The 21,688-nt window shown below is 43.7% G+C and overlaps 1 protein-coding gene and 1 long non-coding RNA gene across 6 annotated transcripts in view; one reads left to right on the top strand and one right to left on the bottom strand.

Moving 5' to 3' along the window:
* SYT6 (synaptotagmin 6) overlaps positions 1-21,688 on the top strand; it is a 461,499-nt gene that overhangs the window by 262,879 nt on the left and 176,932 nt on the right. The window lies entirely within an intron of this gene.
* On the bottom strand, positions 1,151-20,128 carry LOC130356600 (uncharacterized). Its single transcript, XR_008888931.1, has 3 exons — positions 19,585-20,128; positions 16,907-17,015; positions 1,151-1,497 (listed from the first exon to the last, which is right to left on the bottom strand). It is a non-coding gene; the product is annotated as an uncharacterized LOC130356600 (long non-coding RNA).

Below are 21,688 nucleotides of genomic sequence, written 5' to 3'. Positions count from 1 at the left end.
GCCCGACATCTGATTCCCCCCCTACCATCTCAGCCTCCCCGTCTTTCTGCCGCCTGACCGCAATGTAACAAGCCTGACGTTCTACCTTGGACCCGGTGAGCTGCTCAGCAACTTTTCTATTTTATCTTTAAGTGTAACCATTTGCCTGCTCTGTGCGTGTATCCATATTAAGGTGTATCCATATAAATGGATTAAGGTGTATCCATATAAATGGCCCACCCTGTACATTACATATATACACATACTGTTACGCCGAGCGCTCCGGGTCCCCGCTCCTCCCCGGAGCGCTCGCTACACTCTCCTCACTGCAGCGCTCCGGTCAGATCCACTGACCCGGGGCGCTGCGATACCGCCTCCAGCCGGGATGCGATTCGCGATGCGGGTAGCGCCCGCTCGCGATGCGCACCCCGGCTCCCGTACCTGACTCGCTCCCCGTCGGTCCTGTCCCGGCGCGCGCGGCCCCGCTCCCTAGGGCGCGCGCGCGCCGGGTCTTTGCGATTTAAAGGGCCACTGCGCCGCTGATTGGCGCAGTGGTTCCAATTAGTCTGATCACCTGTGCACTTCCCTATATCACCTCACTTCCCCTGCACTTCCTTGCCGGATCTTGTTGCCATCGTGCCAGTGAAAGCGTTTCCTTGTGTGTTCCTAGCCTGTGTTCCAGACCTCCTGCCGTTGCCCCTGACTACGATCCTTGCTGCCTGCCCCGACCTTCTGCTACGTCCGACCTTGCTTCTGTCTACTCCCTTGTACCGCGCCTATCTTCAGCAGCCAGAGAGGTTGAGCCGTTGCTAGTGGATACGACCTGGTCACTACCGCCGCAGCAAGACCATCCCGCTTTGCGGCGGGCTCTGGTGAAAACCAGTAGTGACTTAGAACCGATCCACTAGCACGGTCCACGCCAATCCCTCTCTGGCACAGAGGATCCACTACCTGCCAGCCGGCATCGTGACACATACATAACACTCTAGAATAAAAGTCTCCTTTTTTTTTTTTATAAATGTAATCTGTAGGATTTCTCACTCTTGTGGTGTATTGTCTCTCTGTGTTGACAGTGGGAGTGGTTGGAGGTTGATAGTAGTGGACTGACTGGAGGTTGATAGTAGTGACTCAAACTTCCATCTGAGATTATAGAGTAGAGTAGCAGGTCAAGTAGGAGACTCACTACCTGATACAACAAGCACAGGCAAGGTAGATGGTACGGTAAGTGGAACATAAGATGAGGCAGGCATAGAACTTGGCCTATCTACAGCAGCTGAATTCAATTCACTTTGTTGATTGATATGACGTCTCCAGACAATGCCAGTAAAGACCTCCACTGTGTAAGTGGGCCAGTTTGTGCTGTGTTCTTTTTAGGAAACCTCTTTTGTTCTCCCTTGTTCTTGCGCCAGACACTTTGCCCTACATCAAACTGATGCATTCTTCTATAAATCGACCTGTCCATTTTTGTAGTTTTTTTGTTCCACAGTTCTCCTGAGATTTTGTCTAAGCAAATCTAATCTAGAATGTAAAGAATGACTTAGAAACAATTTTGACGGAGGTTGATTTGTGGTAGAATGATTTGCATTCCGAAAATCAAATAAAAAGCTTCTGAGACAAAGTAAAACTTTCCCCTGGCATAACTTTTAAAGAGTACCTTTCATGGTCTTGTTAAATTTTATAATCCTCCCAGTACACTGCCCCCATCATGATAAAACACCCCCTGAATTTATTTTTATTATTTTTTAGTTCTCTTTCTCTTTGGGGCGTTACCCAGCAGGAGTGACATCATCTGAAGCCATACAGGGGAGAACTTCCTCCCTCACTCTGCTACACACAGACCAGATCACTTCAGTGTGTGAGATGAACTAAGATTTGCTAAGGCTGCACCCCCCCTCCCCCCACCCCCAGCACTCCAGACTGCATTTCCTAATTTTGGACTTCTGCCAGGCAAACAGGGCTCCAAAGTCTGTGTAAGAGATAGGGGGAAATGTGCTATTTTTTTTTTAAACAAAGTATATTAGAAAGATTTTTTACTATAGGGTGTGCAATAACAAAAAGTAGTTTTAATGACAGTGCCTGTTTAAGGCCTTTCAGCCAAACCATTGGTAGCTGTATTGATATGGTACATATGTAATGTGTCGTATTCCATTTAACCTTAAAAACATTTGGGATTGCTCTGAGACAAACTGGGGTCATTGTCATATTGACAAGCTGTTCTGGAATGCCTGTTCTAGCAAAATGTGCTCTTAGTACATCAGCTTTCTGCAAAGCTGTTGTAAAGGACATTTGAAACACTTCTGGCCAATCGAAATAGGCATGAACCACAACTAAAAGGTTTATTAGGCTGGGTTCACACTACGTTTTGTACTTGCGGGGTTTAATCACGGTGCCCGCTAGTGTTGAGCGGCATAGGCCATATTCGAATTCGCGAATATATGGACGAATATTCGTCATATATTCGCGAATATTCGCATATTCGTAATATTCTCGATTTATTTTCGCATGTGCGAAAATTCGTGTATGCGAAAACTTACATATGCGAAAATTAGCATATACAGAAATTAACATAAGCGGAAATTTGCATATGCGAAAATTTTTGTACCTGCTATAAACCAAGAAAGCATTGAGCTAGTTGTTTAACTTGTAAGTCAATGCCATGTCACCATACAAAGCAACTAGCCATTGCTTAATTTTTTTTAATATAATAAATATCTATTACAAAATGTTCCTCTTACACAATAATTTTACATTACATACATGTCTGCATTCTGCCCCCCCACCGCCCTACCCCCCACCACTTGGTGCGGAAGAGTGAGCCCTAATCTGACCCTAATAACACTCTCCCTGCCTACTTGCCCATCCGCCCTAAACAGCGGATCGACAACCACTGTGCTGGTGCGGAAGAGTGAGCCCTAATCTGACCCTAATAACACTCTCCCTGCCTACTTGCCCATCCGCCCTAAACAGCGGATCGACAACCACTGTGCTGGTCCCTACCTATGCCAAAGTGCAATGGGCGTAAAACTAAAAATAATTAATATAGCCAAAGACAGAATATAAATACAACAAACAGGGAAGAATATAGTATACTAACAAACAGTTCAGAAACTGGAATACAGATAAACAGCAAATATGAATAAATGAACTAGACTGGACTAGAAGTATACAGTAGAATGATTAAACAGCAGAAACCAGGAAATGCAGGGGATGAACAGAAGAACTGAACGTTAAACACTAAACCAATCCGGAACATAGAACACTGTCCCCACTGGACTAAGATAACTAACATAAATAAATCACTGTAAATCCAATATTCCTTAAGTGTTCACCAACCAACAAAAATCACTGTTACACTAAAACTTAACATTTATTAATTTACTAGAATAAAAATGAGGTACCATCACAAAATTACCCAAAAATCATAACAAATATGTGTGACACAAATCCTCTCAGTAAAGAGAGACCATCACCCACCAGTGAAACCACCAATGTTGAGTGTTTGTTCCCAGTGAACAATGTGACCTGTTGCGTGCACTAACAATGGGATCAAAAACAATACTGTGCATAAAATCTTAATGGATATTACTGATATTATGCAGCTACTGCTAAAGGAAAGATGGAGAGTAGCAGGTAGGGAAAGGAATGGGGGAGGCGACTAAGGGAATAAGGGGAGGGCCTGATGTGTACGCCCCCTACCTATATGTCGCTACTGTACTTCCCTTACTCCACCCCTGAGATATAGGGCAGAGTAGACGCCCTGATAAGGGTGGCCCCGCATTGGAACCTACCCCTCCTCTAATCTATGGTGTCCCTGGTTACCGACAATAAAGGGATGAGGTGCTCTCTAGCTCACTAAGGGGTTGCTATCTGTCTGATGGGATAGGAGAAGGATAGCAAACCTACAGAAGCCCATTGTTTGATTACACAATATGCAAAGGCAAGTAGATTCAGCGGATATTAATCTAAAGTGACATATCAACATTACTCATCTGTGTCCTTAGATGGAGGACCTGCTGGCTACAAATGCCAATGATTATCGTTTTTTCATTCACTGATGTATTAGATGATACCACAGTCACACAGGTAATGTATTATTAATATTGTTCAAAGTCACAGAATATAGATAACTCAACCATATAATAAGCGGTAGTAACAGATGAAGCTCCTATCACAAATGGTGAAAATAGATAGCAATTTAATATTATAACACTGTTACCACAACAAAAAACATAGAGAATGTTTTCCCTAAATGAAATAAGATGTAGCTACAGAAACCACATCTAAAAATGCAGTGTTAACAAGGCTTTTCTTGTAGAGCAAGATCATCAATCCCAAAAGGGATATACCATGAACAAAGATAAAAATGTGCAAACTGTAACTCATCTGATCCCAGAAAAATCAGGGCCTTGTTTCTAGCTCCAGTTCCTCAGGGGACGATAAGGGGCTTCACTGGTACATGTATTTCCATAATAGGATGATGGCCGATGAACCAAGCCTGCATACGGTGGGGCAGGGAGGTCATTGGTGGTTTCATGTATTGATTTTGATCCCATTGTTAGTGCACGCAACAAGTAACATTGTTCACCGGGAAAAAACACCCAACATTGGTGGTTTCACTAGCGTGGGTGATGGTCTTTCTTTATTTAGAGGATTTTTGTCACACATATTTGTGATGATTTTTGTGGAATTTTGTGATGGTACCTCTGGTTTTTATTCTAGTAAATTTATAAATGTTAAGTTTTAGTGTAACAGTGATTTTTCTTTTAAACTTACATAAACTGATTAAGTTCAGAGGACACAGATCAGTGAGTAAGCACAGAGGACACTATAGACCAATGGTAAAGCACAGGAAACACTAGATCATTGATCATGTACTCTATGGTCAGTGCATGCACTATATACTCTAGATAAGCAATCATGAACTCTATAAAAAACAGATACAAGAAAAAAACAAACCCAACAACATGATGGAACACAGGTCAGGATACTAAACAGGAAATATTCAAAAACCAAAACTCCACAACATGGAGGAATCAAGATACCAGAACGGGAATATACAAGCCAGACTCACAGTGTGAACACAGACTAATATACAAGGCTAAAGCAGAACGGACATACAATAATCCTAAAAACCGACAAATGGCTAAAACTCAGATAATATCACAATATAAATAAGAGGTGCATGATAAAACAGACATGGACAAAATTGCACAAATCACCACCAACCAGAGTGCAGCAGAAAAAGGGTTTTAAATCCACACCCGAGCTGCAATAGGATGAGAACCTTAACTCTTCTAAGGCTAGGAAGAATTAGAACAAGAACTGCTCAGTCATAAAAACCAAAGTCTGAACAGACCCCAGGACATAAAAACACAAAAACGGTCATTACACCAATGTTGTACCTTTGGACTGGCTGGATCAAGCCATTTCCTCAAGATCACCTGTTTTGCCAATGTAAATAAGTTCAAATCCCATGTAAGAACCTAGCTGAGTAGTAAAGGCAATAAATTATTTTTAATTGAGCATATAGAAATTTTTTTTATTATTTGAACGTTTCCTAACATTCATAAAAATTCTTCCCAATAGTAAATCCTCAATCACCCCTGTGTCCTCAATCACCCCCGCGTAATTTTTAATTGAAAACACAGTGACATTTCTCGGATAAAGCTTCTATAGATACTTCACAGCGAGTATCTGCTACTAGACTTCACTCTCAAAAACGTAATTAGATCATGTGACACAATTTTAAAAACATTTTAGTTTTCTGTGCTCCGAAAAGCCTCTCGTAACTGTGCATGCCATATTAATTGTGTATCACCCAAGGCAAATTCTTGTTTAATTACATTAACCCCTTAAGGGCTCAGGGTTTTCCCATTTTTGCATTTTCATTCTTTCCTCATCACCTTCTAAAAATCATAACACTTTCAATTTTGCACCTAAAAATCCATATTATGGCTTATTTTTTGCGCCACCAATTCTACTTTGCAGTGACATTCGTCATTTTACCAAAAAAATCCACGGTGAAAGGGAAAAAAAATCATTGTGCGACAAAATTGAAGAAAAAATTTCATTTTGTAACTTTTGGGGGCTTCCGTTTCTACGCAGTGCATTTTTCGGTAAAAATAACACCTTATCTTTATTCTGTAGGTCCATACGGTTAAAATGATACCCTACTTATATAGGTTGGATATTGTCGTACTTCGGAAAAAAATCATAACTACATGCAGGAAAATTTATATGTTAAAAATTCTCATCTTCTAACCCCTATAACTTTATTTTTTCCGCGTACGGGCCGGTATGAGGACTAATTTGTTGCACCATGTTCTGAAGTTTTTATTGGTACCATTTTTGTATTGATCTGACTTTTTGATCGCTTTTTATTCATTTTTTCATGATATAAAAAGTGACCAAAAATACACTATTATGGACTTTGGAATTTTTTTGAGCACACGCCATTGACTGTGCAATTTAATTAACAATATATTTTTATAGTTCGGACATTTTCGCACGCAGCGATACCACATATGTTTATTTTTATTTTTATTTACACTGGTTTTTTTTTATGGGAAAAGGGGGGTGATTCAAACTTTTAATAGGGAAGGGGTTAAATGACCTTTGTTAACTTTTTTTTTCCACTTTTTTTTGCAGTGTTATAGCTCTCATAGGGACCTATAGCACTGCACACACTGATCTCCTATTCTGATACCTGTAAAGCCATAGCTTTGCAGGGATCAGTCAGATAGGTGGTCGATTGCTCAAGCCTGTAGCTCAGGCTTGGAGCAATCAATCGATGATCGGACGCCGCGGAGAGAGGTAAGGAGACCTCCGCCTGCGTCCCAGCTGATCGGAACATCAGGATTTTATCGCGATGTCCCGATCAGCCCGACTGAGCTGCAGTGAATGGTTTACTTTCGTTTTCAGACGCGGCAATCAACTTTGATCGCCGCGTCTAAAGGGTTAATAGCACGCCGCACTGCGATCAGTGCCACACGCTATTAGCCACGGGTCCCGGCTGTTGTTAGAGGCCAGGCGTGACCCGATATGACGCGGGCCATGCCGTGGCCCCGCATTATAGATCGGGAGCGGACTCATGACGTAGCGGTATGTCATGAGTCCTTAAGGGGTTAAAAGATATTAGTCTACCATGCTGCACTATTTGAATAACCTATTTGAGTTTATAGTTGTCCCACAACGGTGCACATTCCAAACTCCCACTTATATTACATAGCCCTTTAATGTTATCCCATACCTTACAGTACAACTCTAAAGATGAAAAATCTTTCAAACATGGGTTATTCTTTGGTGGATGGGCCTCAAACAATTTGGAATAATCCCCATATTCCTGCCCTTTTTTAGTTTCCTCGGCTTCAGTGCAAGAAAATATAGTTGTTACGCCGAGCGCTCCGGGTCCCCGCTCCTCCCCGGAGCGCTCGCTTCACTCTCCCCGCGGCAGCGCTCCGGTCACATCCTCTGACCCGGGGCGCTGCGATTCCGCTGCCAGCCGGGATGCGATTCGCGATGCGGGTAGCGCCCGCTCGCGATGCGCACCCCGGCTCCCCTACCTGACTCGCTCTCCGTCTGTTCTGTCCCGGCGCGCGCGGCCCCGCTCCCTAGGGCGCGCGCGCGCCGGGTCTCTGCGATTTAAAGGGCCACTGCGCCGCTGATTGGCGCAGTGGTTCCAATTAGTGTGTTCACCTGTGCACTTCCCTATATCACCTCACTTCCCCTGCACTCCCTTGCCGGATCTTGTTGCCTTAGTGCCAGTGAAAGCGTTCCTTGTGTGTTCCTTGCCTGTGTTTCCAGACCTTCTGCCGTTGCCCCTGACTACGATCCTTGCTGCCTGCCCCGACCTTCTGCTACGTCCGACCTTGCTTTTGCCTACTCCCTTGTACCGCGCCTATCTTCAGCAGCCAGAGAGGTGAGCCGTTGCTAGTGGATACGACCTGGTCACTACCGCCGCAGCAAGACCATCCCGCTTTGCGGCGGGCTCTGGTGAAAACCAGTAGTGGCTTAGAACCGGTCCACTAGCACGGTCCACGCCAATCCCTCTCTGGCACAGAGGATCCACTACCTGCCAGCCGGCATCGTGACAGTAGATCCGGCCATGGATCCCGCTGAAGTTCCTCTGCCAGTTGTCGCTGACCTCACCACGGTGGTCGCCCAGCAGTCACAACAGATAGCGCAACAAGGCCAACAGCTGTCTCAACTGACCGTTATGCTACAACAGTTACTACCACAGCTTCAGCAGTCATCTCCTCCGCCAGCTCCTGCACCTCCTCCGCAGCGAGTGGCCGCTCCTGGGATACGCTTTTCCTTGCCGGATAAATTTGATGGGGACTCTAAGTTTTGCCGTGGCTTTCTTTCCCAATGTTCCCTGCATCTGGAGATGATGTCGGACCTGTTTCCCACTGAAAGGTCTAAGGTGGCTTTCGTAGTCAGCCTTCTGTCCGGAAAAGCCCTGTCATGGGCCACACCGCTCTGGGACCGCAATGACCCCGTCACTGCCTCTGTACACTCCTTCTTCTCGGAAATCCGAAGTGTCTTTGAGGAACCTGCCCGAGCCTCTTCTGCTGAGACTGCCCTGTTGAACCTGGTCCAGGGTAATTCTTCCGTTGGCGAGTATGCCGTACAATTCCGTACTCTTGCTTCAGAATTGTCCTGGAATAATGAGGCCCTCTGCGCGACCTTCAAAAAAGGCCTATCCAGCAACATTAAAGATGTTCTGGCCGCACGAGAAATTCCTGCTAATCTACATGAACTTATTCACCTAGCCACTCGCATTGACATGCGTTTTTCCGAAAGGCGTCAGGAACTCCGCCAAGATATGGACTCTGTTCGCACGAGGCGTTTCTTCTCCTCGGCTCCTCTCTCCTCTGGTCCCCTGCAATCTGTTCCTGTGCCTCCCGCCGTGGAGGCTATGCAGGTCGACCGGTCTCGCCTGACACCTCAAGAGAGGACACGACGCCGTATGGAGAACCTCTGCCTGTACTGTGCTAGTACCGAACACTTCCTGAGAGATTGTCCTATCCGTCCTCCCCGCCTGGAAAGACGTACGCTGACTCCGCACAAAGGTGAAACAGTCCTTGATGTCTACTCTGCTTCTCCACGTCTTACTGTGCCTGTGCGGATGTCTGCCTCTGCCTTCTCCTTCTCTACAGTGGCCTTCTTGGACTCTGGATCTGCAGGAAATTTTATTTTGGCCTCTCTCGTCAACAGGTTCAACATCCCGGTGACCAGTCTCGCCAGACCCCTCTACATCAATTGTGTAAATAATGAAAGATTGGACTGTACCATACGTTTCCGCACGGAGCCCCTTCTTATGAGCATCGGATCTCATCATGAGAGGATTGAACTTTTGGTCCTCCCCAATTGCACCTCGGAAATTCTCCTTGGACTTCCCTGGCTTCAACTTCATTCCCCTACCCTGGATTGGTCCACTGGGGAGATCAAGAGTTGGGGGTCCTCTTGTTCCAAGAACTGTCTAAAACCGGTTCCCAGTAACCCTTGCCGTAACTCTGTGGTTCCTCCAGTAACCGGTCTCCCTAAGGCCTATATGGACTTCGCGGATGTTTTCTGCAAAAAACAAGCTGAGACTCTACCTCCTCACAGGCCTTATGATTGCCCTATCGACCTCCTCCCGGGCACTACTCCACCCCGGGGCAGAATTTATCCTCTCTCTGCCCCAGAGACTCTTGCCATGTCCGAATACGTCCAGGAGAATCTAAAAAAGGGCTTTATCCGTAAATCCTCCTCTCCTGCCGGAGCCGGATTTTTCTTTGTGTCCAAAAAAGATGGCTCCCTACGTCCTTGCATTGACTACCGCGGTCTTAATAAAATCACGGTTAAGAACCGCTACCCCTTACCCCTCATCTCTGAACTCTTTGATCGCCTCCAAGGTGCCCACATCTTCACTAAATTGGACTTAAGAGGCGCCTATAACCTCATCCGCATCAGAGAGGGGGACGAGTGGAAAACGGCATTTAACACCAGAGATGGACACTTTGAGTATCTGGTCATGCCCTTTGGACTGTGCAACGCCCCTGCCGTCTTCCAAGACTTTGTCAATGAAATTTTTCGTGATCTGTTATACTCCTGTGTTGTAGTATATCTGGACGATATCCTAATTTTTTCTGCCAATCTAGAAGAACACCGCCAGCATGTCCGTATGGTTCTTCAGAGACTTCGTGACAACCAACTCTATGCCAAAATTGAGAAATGTCTGTTTGAATGCCAATCTCTTCCTTTTCTAGGATATTTGGTCTCTGGCCAGGGACTACAGATGGATCCAGACAAACTCTCTGCCGTCTTAGATTGGCCACGCCCCTCCGGACTCCGTGCTATCCAACGCTTTTTGGGGTTCGCCAATTATTACAGGCAATTTATTCCACATTTTTCTACCATTGTGGCTCCTATCGTGGCTTTAACCAAAAAAAATGCTGATCCCAAGTCCTGGCCTCCTCAAGCAGAAGACGCCTTTAAACGACTCAAGTCTGCCTTTTCTTCGGCTCCCGTCCTCTCCAGACCTGACCCTTCCAAACCCTTCCTATTGGAGGTTGATGCCTCCTCAGTGGGAGCTGGAGCTGTTCTTCTACAAAAAAATTCTTCCGGGCATGCTGTCACTTGTGGTTTTTTCTCTAGGACCTTCTCTCCAGCGGAGAGGAACTACTCCATCGGGGATCGAGAGCTTCTAGCCATTAAATTAGCACTTGAGGAATGGAGGCATCTGCTGGAGGGATCAAGTTCTCCTGTTATTATCTACACCGACCACAAGAACCTCTCCTACCTCCAGTCTGCCCAACGGCTGAATCCTCGCCAGGCCCGGTGGTCTCTGTTCTTTGCCCGATTTAATTTTGAGATTCACTTTCGTCCTGCCGATAAGAACATTAGGGCCGATGCTCTCTCTCGTTCCTCGGATGCCTCAGAAGTTGAACTCTCTCCGCAACACATCATTCCACCTGACTGCCTGATCTCCACTTCTCCTGCCTCCATCAGGCAGACTCCTCCAGGAAAGACCTTTGTTTCTCCTCGCCAACGCCTCGGAATCCTCAAATGGGGTCACTCCTCCCATCTCGCAGGTCATGCGGGTATCAAGAAATCTGTGCAACTCATCTCCCGCTTCTATTGGTGGCCGACTCTGGAGACGGATGTTGTGGACTTTGTGCGAGCCTGCACTATCTGTGCCCGGGATAAGACTCCTCGCCAGAAGCCCGCTGGTTTTCTTCATCCTCTGCCTATCCCCGAACAGCCTTGGTCTCTGATTGGTATGGATTTTATTACTGATTTACCCCCTTCCCGTGGCAACACTGTTATTTGGGTGGTCGTTGATCGATTCTCCAAAATGGCACATTTCATCCCTCTTCCTGGTCTTCCTTCTGCGCCTCAGTTGGCTAAACAATTTTTTGTACACATTTTTCGTCTTCACGGGTTGCCTACGCAGATTGTCTCGGATAGAGGCGTCCAATTCGTGTCTAAATTCTGGAGGGCTCTCTGTAAACAACTCAAGATTAAATTAAATTTTTCTTCTGCATATCATCCCCAGTCCAATGGACAAGTAGAAAGGATTAACCAGATCTTGGGTGATTATTTGCGACATTTTGTTTCCTCCCGCCAGGATGACTGGGCAGATCTCCTCCCATGGGCCGAATTCTCGTATAACTTCAGGGTCTCTGAGTCTTCCTCCAAATCCCCATTTTTCGTGGTGTACGGCCGTCACCCTCTTCCCCCCCTCCCTACTCCCTTGCCCTCTGGTCTGCCCGCTGTGGATGAAATTTCTCGTGACCTTTCCATCATATGGAGAGAGACCCAAAATTCTCTCTTACAGGCTTCATCACGCATGAAGAAGTTCGCGGATAAGAAAAGAAGAGCTCCCCCCGTTTTTTCCCCTGGAGACAAGGTATGGCTCTCCGCTAAATATGTCCGCTTCCGTGTCCCTAGCTACAAGTTGGGACCACGCTATCTTGGTCCTTTCAAAATTTTGTGTCAAATTAATCCTGTCTCTTATAAACTTCTTCTTCCTCCCTCTCTTCGTATCCCTAATGCCTTTCACGTCTCTCTTCTCAAACCACTCATTCTCAACCGTTTTTCTCCCAAATCTGTTCCTCCCACTCCTGTTTCCGGCTCCTCGGACATCTTCTCGGTCAAAGAAATCTTAGCTGCCAAAAAGGTCAGAGGGAAAAATTTTTTTTTAGTGGACTGGGAGGGTTGTGGTCCTGAAGAGAGATCCTGGGAACCTGAGGACAACATCCTAGACAAAAGTCTGCTCCTCAGGTTCTCAGGCTCTAAGAAGAGGGGGAGACCCAAGGGGGGGGGTACTGTTACGCCGAGCGCTCCGGGTCCCCGCTCCTCCCCGGAGCGCTCGCTTCACTCTCCCCGCGGCAGCGCTCCGGTCACGTCCTCTGACCCGGGGCGCTGCGATTCCGCTGCCAGCCGGGATGCGATTCGCGATGCGGGTAGCGCCCGCTCGCGATGCGCACCCCGGCTCCCCTACCTGACTCGCTCTCCGTCTGTTCTGTCCCGGCGCGCGCGGCCCCGCTCCCTAGGGCGCGCGCGCGCCGGGTCTCTGCGATTTAAAGGGCCACTGCGCCGCTGATTGGCGCAGTGGTTCCAATTAGTGTGTTCACCTGTGCACTTCCCTATATCACCTCACTTCCCCTGCACTCCCTTGCCGGATCTTGTTGCCTTAGTGCCAGTGAAAGCGTTCCTTGTGTGTTCCTTGCCTGTGTTTCCAGACCTTCTGCCGTTGCCCCTGACTACGATCCTTGCTGCCTGCCCCGACCTTCTGCTACGTCCGACCTTGCTTTTGCCTACTCCCTTGTACCGCGCCTATCTTCAGCAGCCAGAGAGGTGAGCCGTTGCTAGTGGATACGACCTGGTCACTACCGCCGCAGCAAGACCATCCCGCTTTGCGGCGGGCTCTGGTGAAAACCAGTAGTGGCTTAGAACCGGTCCACTAGCACGGTCCACGCCAATCCCTCTCTGGCACAGAGGATCCACTACCTGCCAGCCGGCATCGTGACAATAGTTGAAAATTGGGGAGCAACCATCCTCCTTCTCCCTCAATTAATTTGACCTCAGCCTCTGCCTCATATTTGACTCCAACCCTGTGAACCCTCTCATGATGCTCATGATGCTTATAAAATATACAAACATTTTTTGTAGTGCTTATATCTTTACTACTCCAATATGTCAAACAAGTAGATTGTTCAAGGAGCAAAAACTGTGATTCCCCACATTAGACAACCACTGTCCAGTATAATCTCTGTGCAACGGTAATAAAAAGAGCTAACTGAGACTTGTATGTCCGGTATGGGCAGGGAACAGTGAAGCCCTAACTCATCCACAGCCACTGTCCCTACCCATTGCCTATCTACCCTAAGTGACAGATCAACAACAACAATGACAGACACTCCCTGCTAAGTGATGGGGCAGTGTTGTCAAAATAATAAAGTACAAAACAGTCAGAGTCGGGGAACAGCTGGAGGCACACAAACAGAGATACACTAAGATACACTGTAGTCAAACTAGCAGAGGTCAGTACCAGGAAATAGCGGAGTACAGGAACACAGAGCAAGAGAAGAGTCATAAGAAAAGCCAAAGATCAATATCCAGATAACAGAAAACAAACAATGCAGGTTACTCAAACTGGGTTCTTTCACCGGCAACTCCAAACGGAGTGTGCTGGACTTAGGTAACTATCTCTACAGGTGCAAGCTCAGCCTGGGTAGCTGCTAACAGCCCAGATTGGCTAGGTCATAGCCAAGCAACCAGGCCAAGCCAAACCTCAAGAAAGTTTAACCCTTCAGGTCAAACACAGACGAGTCATTACATTGTACCTCCGTCACCATAGTGTCGCGAAATAAACTTGAGAATGAATAGGGTCCTTCCTAGTGCACCTCTGAATCTGTTCTGCAGTCAATGGAAGGTTTTCGCATTGTACAACAGCAAATAACCCCTATGATGCTGAATTATTTGAGGTTTTTTATGGAGGTATATCAGGTTAGGGCAACCTAGATAATCCATAAGCATTGGCGTGCAGATCTATCCTTGTAAACACAATTAAAAGTCTGAGAAGCTGAAGCTATTGGTTGTTCACTTCAACCATTCATTATATGGGATAAAACTGCATCAAAATTACTTCTATGGGCAAGTATGGGTTATAGTGTGTCAGTATTCTATCTAAAAATCACTAGTCACTTTACAGTTCCCCTTGCACTTTAGGTATATAACTCATCCCTTCTTATATCCAAAGTAGTCCAAAAAGAATATTTCTACAGAAATACAGAAGTGATAAAAATATACAACAGAATATACTTCATTTTTAGTTGGAGTAGCAATGTCACACTTGAAGGAACAATGTGTGTTTTATCAGCATTCTTTCCCCAGCTGTATCACATGCACTTGTGATATCAGTTGGATTCTGATCTAATGTATTTGTTACCAGTTTCCCTTTTTATTAGTGTTGTAATAAAAACATGTTGGTAAGCTTCAGAGTCCTATTGTTAAATGACCAGATAGAGACCTGTAGAAAATGTATTCTGCTTTTGCATTATTTATGTTTTCTATAAATTGCCTACAAGGCAGCAGGATCTCTCTGCCAGGGCAGCTTTTTTATTTGTCTATACATCATGTCTGGAATATCAATTAAATGTCATTATTTACTGCTAGCTGTGAGCTACATTTGGGGGGATCTTAGTGTTATCAGGATGACCTCAAGATAATAATGTGGAAATGTCTTGCAAAGACACTCACACCATAGTGACCAAAACCACATGTATCAGCAGAAAGATAATAGTGTAAGTTTATCACTGGAAATCCTGTATAACAATGTCATCTTTTGTAAATATTGTCCTATTAAAATCAACTTTACCCAGAATTCTCATAGTAATTTTTTCCACCATACTTTAAAATCCATGTGCATTTTTTTAATGGAGATAATATATTTTTGGGGTTTCAATTCAGTATTGTGCAGTTGTGTTCAATACTAATTAATGGAAATCAGTCAGGAGTATTAACCCCTTAAAACCTAAGTTGCATGACCTAGGTAGCATTTCAGCCACCACTAAGGCAAGTGCCTGGAGGTGCATCTGTAGTGGCTACGGGAGTGATGAGTAGATTGGAACAATGAGGATAGTAATCCCTGATATGTCACATGGCATCAACTAGTGCAACCCAGAGTTATACAAAGCCCAAAGAATGAAACTTCTGATGGCCAGAGCTTCCGTGCAAAACATTATTTATATTTAAGTACTCTGGTAAAATGTATTTTCCTTCTATTGCGCCCAGGCTGCAAAAAGTAAAAAAAAATAAAAAACTTTAACTCACCTTCCACAGTGCCAATATAGCTTCTCTGTCTTCTGGGCTCAGTCTTCTTCCGCATGTTGGAGCACGGCGTGTCACACTACGATCAGCTTATCGCCGGCCACAGCGATGTTCCGCAGAACATCGTTATGGCCGGTGAGGTGATAAGCTGATTGAAGTGTGATGTGTCGGGCACCAAGATGCAGAAGAAGACTGAGCCCAGAAGGCAGAAAAGCAATATCGGCACACCGAGGGAGCAGCAGAAGGTGAGTTAAAGTTTGTTATTTTGCTTTTTACAGCCCAGGCACAATAAAAGAAAAATAAATTTCACCGGAGTACTCCTTTAACTCCTGATGCAGTTCAATATAGTACATATACTTGAATGTAGCTTGGAGAAGTACAGCTTCAGAATACAACTTGAGAATGAGGAGAAACAGCTACTGACCCTTTAGGTTGACAGAGTATGCTTTTGCATGTGAACGTGATGTGTCTAATGCAGGTGTTGATAGATGTAGACAGGACAGGTGTAAGCATATCTTTAATTAATGGACTCGCTTAATGCCCTAATTACTTAGTCACAGCATGACTCTCAGAAGTGCATCCAGGTGAAGTTACTCCAACTTAACAGGTGGGCACTGGTCTGACCAGAAGCAAAACAAGATTAAAGGGGTACTCCGCTGCCTCAGTGTCCGGAACATTTCGTTCTGAATGCTGGGTGTGGGCTTCGGGGTCGTGACATAATGGGCACGCCCCTTGTGACGTCGCACCACACCTCCTCATTGCAAGTCTATGGGAGGGAGCGTGACACCCCTCCCATAGACTTGCTTTGAGGGGGCATGTTGTGATGTCACGAAGGATGTGGTTGTGACGTCAAGACCCCCACAGCCTGCACCCAGCGTTCAGAACTAAATGTTACAGACACTGGGGCAGCGGAGTACCCCTTTAAATGTGCAAAACAACTGAACAATCATTGCAGCAGGATCTTTAGCTAGATATAGCGATGAACTTGCTTGAATACAGGATTGTGGCAATGTAGGAGGTACACTGACAAGCCACCTGTTCACCTTGCATACTCCCCTTGACAACAAAGGCTCCTTAGTAACACAGATTTAAGGCAACAGTACATATAAAATACATTATATTAACTCTTATGGAACAATACATTAATAAATGCAATCAGAGAGTTCTAGGGAGAGGGGACACATGACGAACATTGAGCTGGATCTGCCAGACAGGATGGGCAGAAGTACAGAGGAATGCATGCCTGACATTCACTATACCTACGCTATCAGGACTAACAAATGCTTTTGGCTAGGCCATGAGTAAACTCAGACTCAGACAGAGGACTCAAGGTCAACCTCTTCTCCAAGGCTGGGTGTGTAGTTTGGACAATTCTTGCATCTGTTAGCTAGGAGTCTGGCATGTGACTAGATTCTTGCCTATTCTTTACAAAATTGCAATGTAATGTGAGGTTTTTGCAATAATTTACCCTTTGTACCCTGGAGAACTCAGTTTATGCATATTATGACAGAAAAATCTAGACATACACATGTATAATGCAGAAAACACAGTAACTAGGACCTTCAGCAGCTGAAAGAAATATAATGACGTCCAGAAAACCATTGATTACCTTAGCCACCCATCTAAGTTTGATGTACAGCTTGCACTGGACCTCCACTTAAAAGCAAGGTGGTACAACATGTTCATGAGTTCATGGCATAGCCAAAATAAGCCAGCTCCTTAAAGGTAAGCAAATCCAAATTTAGTACAAGTTCATAAAATATCCATGTTATTAACATATAGAAAAAAAATATAATACAAATTTGTCATCACAAAACCTATTTCCAAAATGATTAAATACATTTAGAATAAAATGTAATAAAATACAATGCAGATGTATACAATTTTAACTATAGCACCTCAAATGGGCCTGTACGACTTTGTGAGTAGCACACACTACAGCTTTTTCATCACTCTAACTCCGAGGTGGTGTCAACTGCTTCTTTTGTGCATGCTCAGTAAAGACCTTTATGCTGTGAGTGGTCTCTCTATTTTTTATCTGAGAACTTTGGAATTATGCTGATGGATTGTAAAGAATAGTTAAATGTGTTTTTTAGAAAAACATAGCTGCTTTCTTCCAAAGACAGTACCAAAAACAGTACCAGTTCAAACATATCTGCCCATAAATTGCATTTGGTATTATAACTTTGCTCTATTCACTTCAAGAAAACTGAGCTGCAATACCACACACAACCCAAAGACAAGAGGGGTGCTATTTCTAGAGGAAAGCAGCATTGTTTTTTTTTCTGATCCTGAATAACACCTTTAAAAATTAGAGTATTGTGGCAAAGCACAAATGCAATATTCTCATGCCCATCAGTACAGCTCATGAAGACTAAACGCATTTTGGAGATAGTGTTAACTTCTTTATCAGTAGTCATGATATAAAATCACCCCACATCCTTGTATCATTTTTAAGAATAAGAAGTAAATAAAGATTATATAAAGAAGTTATGTTAGTCTATTGTATAGCAGTTATTGTGTTTGTGTAATGTTTTGTACATGTGTCGAGGGGGTGTTTCTGAAGTTGTTGAGTCACCTTGCTTTTAAATATGCTAAGTTACTACATGTGTTGAAAAGAGCCAGAGGGGCTTGAACCGGGTAGCCTCTATGACTCGGATATTTCCTTTAAGAACATGCTTTGTTATGTGTATAACAAAATAAAGATAGTGGAGTTTTATGATATGACTTGATGAGTGCTTGATGCTCCTGTGGGTACATGAGTGAATGAAGAACTAGCCAAGATGAAGCGTGAGTATACTGTTTGTAACCCGTCATTATAATGACACCTACCAATTAATAGAGCAAAAGGGACCTTCAGCACTCTCTGAAGGGCTAAATGGGTTGTCCTCTGTTCAGGGTTTTTAACTCGAGGAGTGGAGAGCAGCTTAAAGGGGTACTCCTGTGGGAATAAAAATGTTTTCAAAACAACTGGTGCCTGAAAGTTATACAGACTTGCAAATTAATTCTATTGAAAAATCTTAACTTCAAAGAGAGAAATGACGGAAGGCACTCACGTTTCTGTAGCAATGCAGATTTCTTTATTCTTCGGGGTGTATTCGCTCTATTAGCGGGACGCCAGGTCGGATCAAACAAGCAACATGGTTATAGCCATTTCGCGCTACACAAACAGCGCTTCTTCACACCACGCTGTGATCTGAAGAAGCGCTGTTTGTGTAGCGCGAAATGGCTATAACCATGTTGCTTGTTTGATCCGACCTGGCGTCCCGCTAATGGAACAAATATACCCCGAATAAAGAAATCTGCATTGCTACAGAAACGTGAGTGCCTTCCGTCATTTCTCTCTTTGAAGTTCCATGTTGCACTGTATTCTCCTGGGAAAGAGCACCAGGAATGACGGGCATTAAACTGTGCTTCCTAGTGCTGTACAGGTGAACTGTGACTGAGTGAATTCTGCTACATGCAGTTAGTACCGATCTATCTCTTTCTACCTTGTTGTTTAAAAAATCTTAACCCTTCCAATACTTATCAGCTGCTGTATGCTCCACAGGAAGTTGTGTAGTTTTTTCCAGTCTGACCACAGTGCTCTCTGCTGACACTTCTGTCCTTGTCATAAACTGTCCAGAGCAGGAGGGATTTGCTTTGGGCATTTGCTCCTGCTCTGGACAGTTTTTGACTGTGGTCAGACTGGAAAGAACTACACAACTTCCTTTCAGCATACAGCAGCTGATTAGTACTTAAAGGCATATGTTTTTTAAAATCTGTGTAAAATTCTGGCACTAGTTGAGTTAAAAACATTTTTTTAACCTTTAACCTTTTGCAGTGTAAGAGGATGCATACAACTTTGTATCCCCAAATCCCCATAGCAAACCTCTCCTGCTAGGGAAATAGATATTGGGGAGGGGGTAGAGGGGAGTTTAAGGTGTTTTATATATATATATATATTATTATTTTTTTTTTTTTGCACAGGATTAAGGGAAAAAGTAGTGCCCGACAATCATAACATCAGTTTTCTTAGATACCTATTTTTTTTTACAATTCCTTATTGTTTTCATAATCTTCTTTTACTGTCAGTGAATGGAATTCTTACAGTATTGTTTAGATTATAAGATTAAAAACCAATCCTGATTCAGTGACACTAGCATACAAATTTTGACATGTGTATGTTTGGCTTCCGTTTTGGGGAATTTTATGTGTTTTTATGGTTTTTATGGGCCAAAAATGTGTCTAAGCCTTTGAACCCATGATGTCATCAAGTTATAATACTGTGTAATGTACTTTTATTACCTGTCTGTGCCACTTTGTTCCATTTTAAAGCACGGGAACCAAACCTGGAAGTGCTATAGTGCAAGTCTTTTATATTTTACTGATGCCTCTGACCTTTCCCAGCATTCCATGAGGCCAGAGACAATGGCCCTCATTTACTAAAAGCGTTATGTTTTCACTAGTGTGAAATGTTGTTTCTGACTTCCACGCTTTTTACTATGGGGATTTACAGGTTTGGAACATTTTCTGACCAACTAGTCACCTCGCTTTTCTAGGTGGAAATTTCCAGCTATTTATTCAGAGGATTTTCTGTAAATTAAATAGTAAATAGTTTCAGGCAGACTATGCCCCTTTGCGTCAGATTACGCCTCTTTTTCGCTTTTTCATAATGCAGTGTCATGTTTGCCGTATTTTCCTGGCGCAGATATGTCGCAGACACTAGGCGCCAAAATATCCCCACAAAAAGTCGGTTTTAGCTTAGCATATGTGGACCAATATGTTATTAGTCACATGATCATCAGGGAAGCATGGCTTAACGGCATTCCATTGGCAGCCATGGCACACAAGAGTGGAATTCTCCAGCACCTGTGGAGAGGAAAGTTGCCCAGTTGCCCATAGCAACCAATCAGATCACTTCTTTCATTTTGCAGAGGCCTTGTTAAGAATGTAAGAAGTAAGCTGATTGGTTGCTATGGGCAACTGGGCAACTTTCCTCTCCACAGGTTTTGATAAATCTTCCCCCATGTTGCCAAACAACAGTACATTGTACAATAACTTAAGCGCTAAATGTTACTATTCACACATGTACTGTTATGCCTACCAAACGATGAAAGAATTTGGCATAGTCTCTTTCTTACTCCCTTTTTCATTATATAAAGTGTCCCTGGAAAATTGTTGAGAATGTTATTAGATGTGCACTAACCACCTAAGCGAACACTTCTCAGTAATCCTCTCAAGATGGCTGCCCTCTTAATAATATACAGAAAAAAAAATACAATCCCAAAATAAAAAAGAATATGTTTCAGTATCTTCCTCCATTTAGTCAAAAAAGTGTTCTATCTACATACGGTAGTTAGACTCCATTTATATGTAATTTCTGAATACATGAAAACATAACAATGTTATTACAGTATAATGAGTGCATTGATGTTACTATGTAATACAACAGCTTTATGTTTATTCAGCCTTCGACTAAACACAAATATCACTGGATTCATCAGGCAAAAATCAATAGGCTTGGCTTTACAGCTGTCATTTAGCAAGGTTTATTATCTAGAAGTCATTGGTAGCCAATATTATGACACACATAGCAGAAGAACTTGTCAGGAAATGTATGGACTTTCTTAGGTCTTCAACATGCCTTGTCTTTTTTATTGTGTCAATGTACTATTTATAAACGTGATAATAGGCTGCCCATAGGGTGACATGGAATGTGAGGCATAGGACCCAAGGCCTGTCAGATTGCCAAATAGATTACCTGACAGACAGTAATGATGTGAAGCATGATATCATCAACCAAAATATCATATTGTGAAGTCGTTGTAAAGAAATAAAATGTACAGCTATTAAAAATAAGTGTTCAGAAAATTGGAAGAAAATACATTTTCCATAGAAAAACGAAATTAAAATCTAATTTAAATGAAATCGACAAAAAATATCAAATGGAATGCAACAATGAAAAATAAAAATACGCTTGGGGTATACGGCCCAATAGGACTGGTAGTCATAAATCAGGCGTATACTTGCCTACTTTTATTGACACATTTTTATACATAATACATATTCTGAAAACAAATTCTAAATCATAGCAATATTCTGCCGTACCAACAGTGCCTCAATGAAAGAGTCAGCCACAGTAACCCTATATTAGTGCTAGTCAAGAAGGCTTAATAATGAGATCCTTATAATGAAAGCCATAATAGCCACTAATGACTATCGGTGCCTCAGTAATGTGGCAGTGTATTCTTAATAGTGGATTCAGTAGAAAAACGAGTCTGGCACAAGCCTCACTAAGTATAAAGCCGTCACAATCCTGGATAAGGTCCAAACTGACCTGTGGTTTTCTGATAGCGGTGGTGCTATGCCCAGGGGAGAAGAGACATATGTTGAGCAAAGAAGACGGCAC

The sequence above is a fragment of the Hyla sarda genome, chromosome 2 (assembly GCF_029499605.1).
Source record: "Hyla sarda isolate aHylSar1 chromosome 2, aHylSar1.hap1, whole genome shotgun sequence".
NCBI classification, from domain to species: Eukaryota; Metazoa; Chordata; class Amphibia; order Anura; family Hylidae; genus Hyla; species Hyla sarda.
This window is presented reverse-complemented; position numbering and strand designations above follow the sequence as displayed.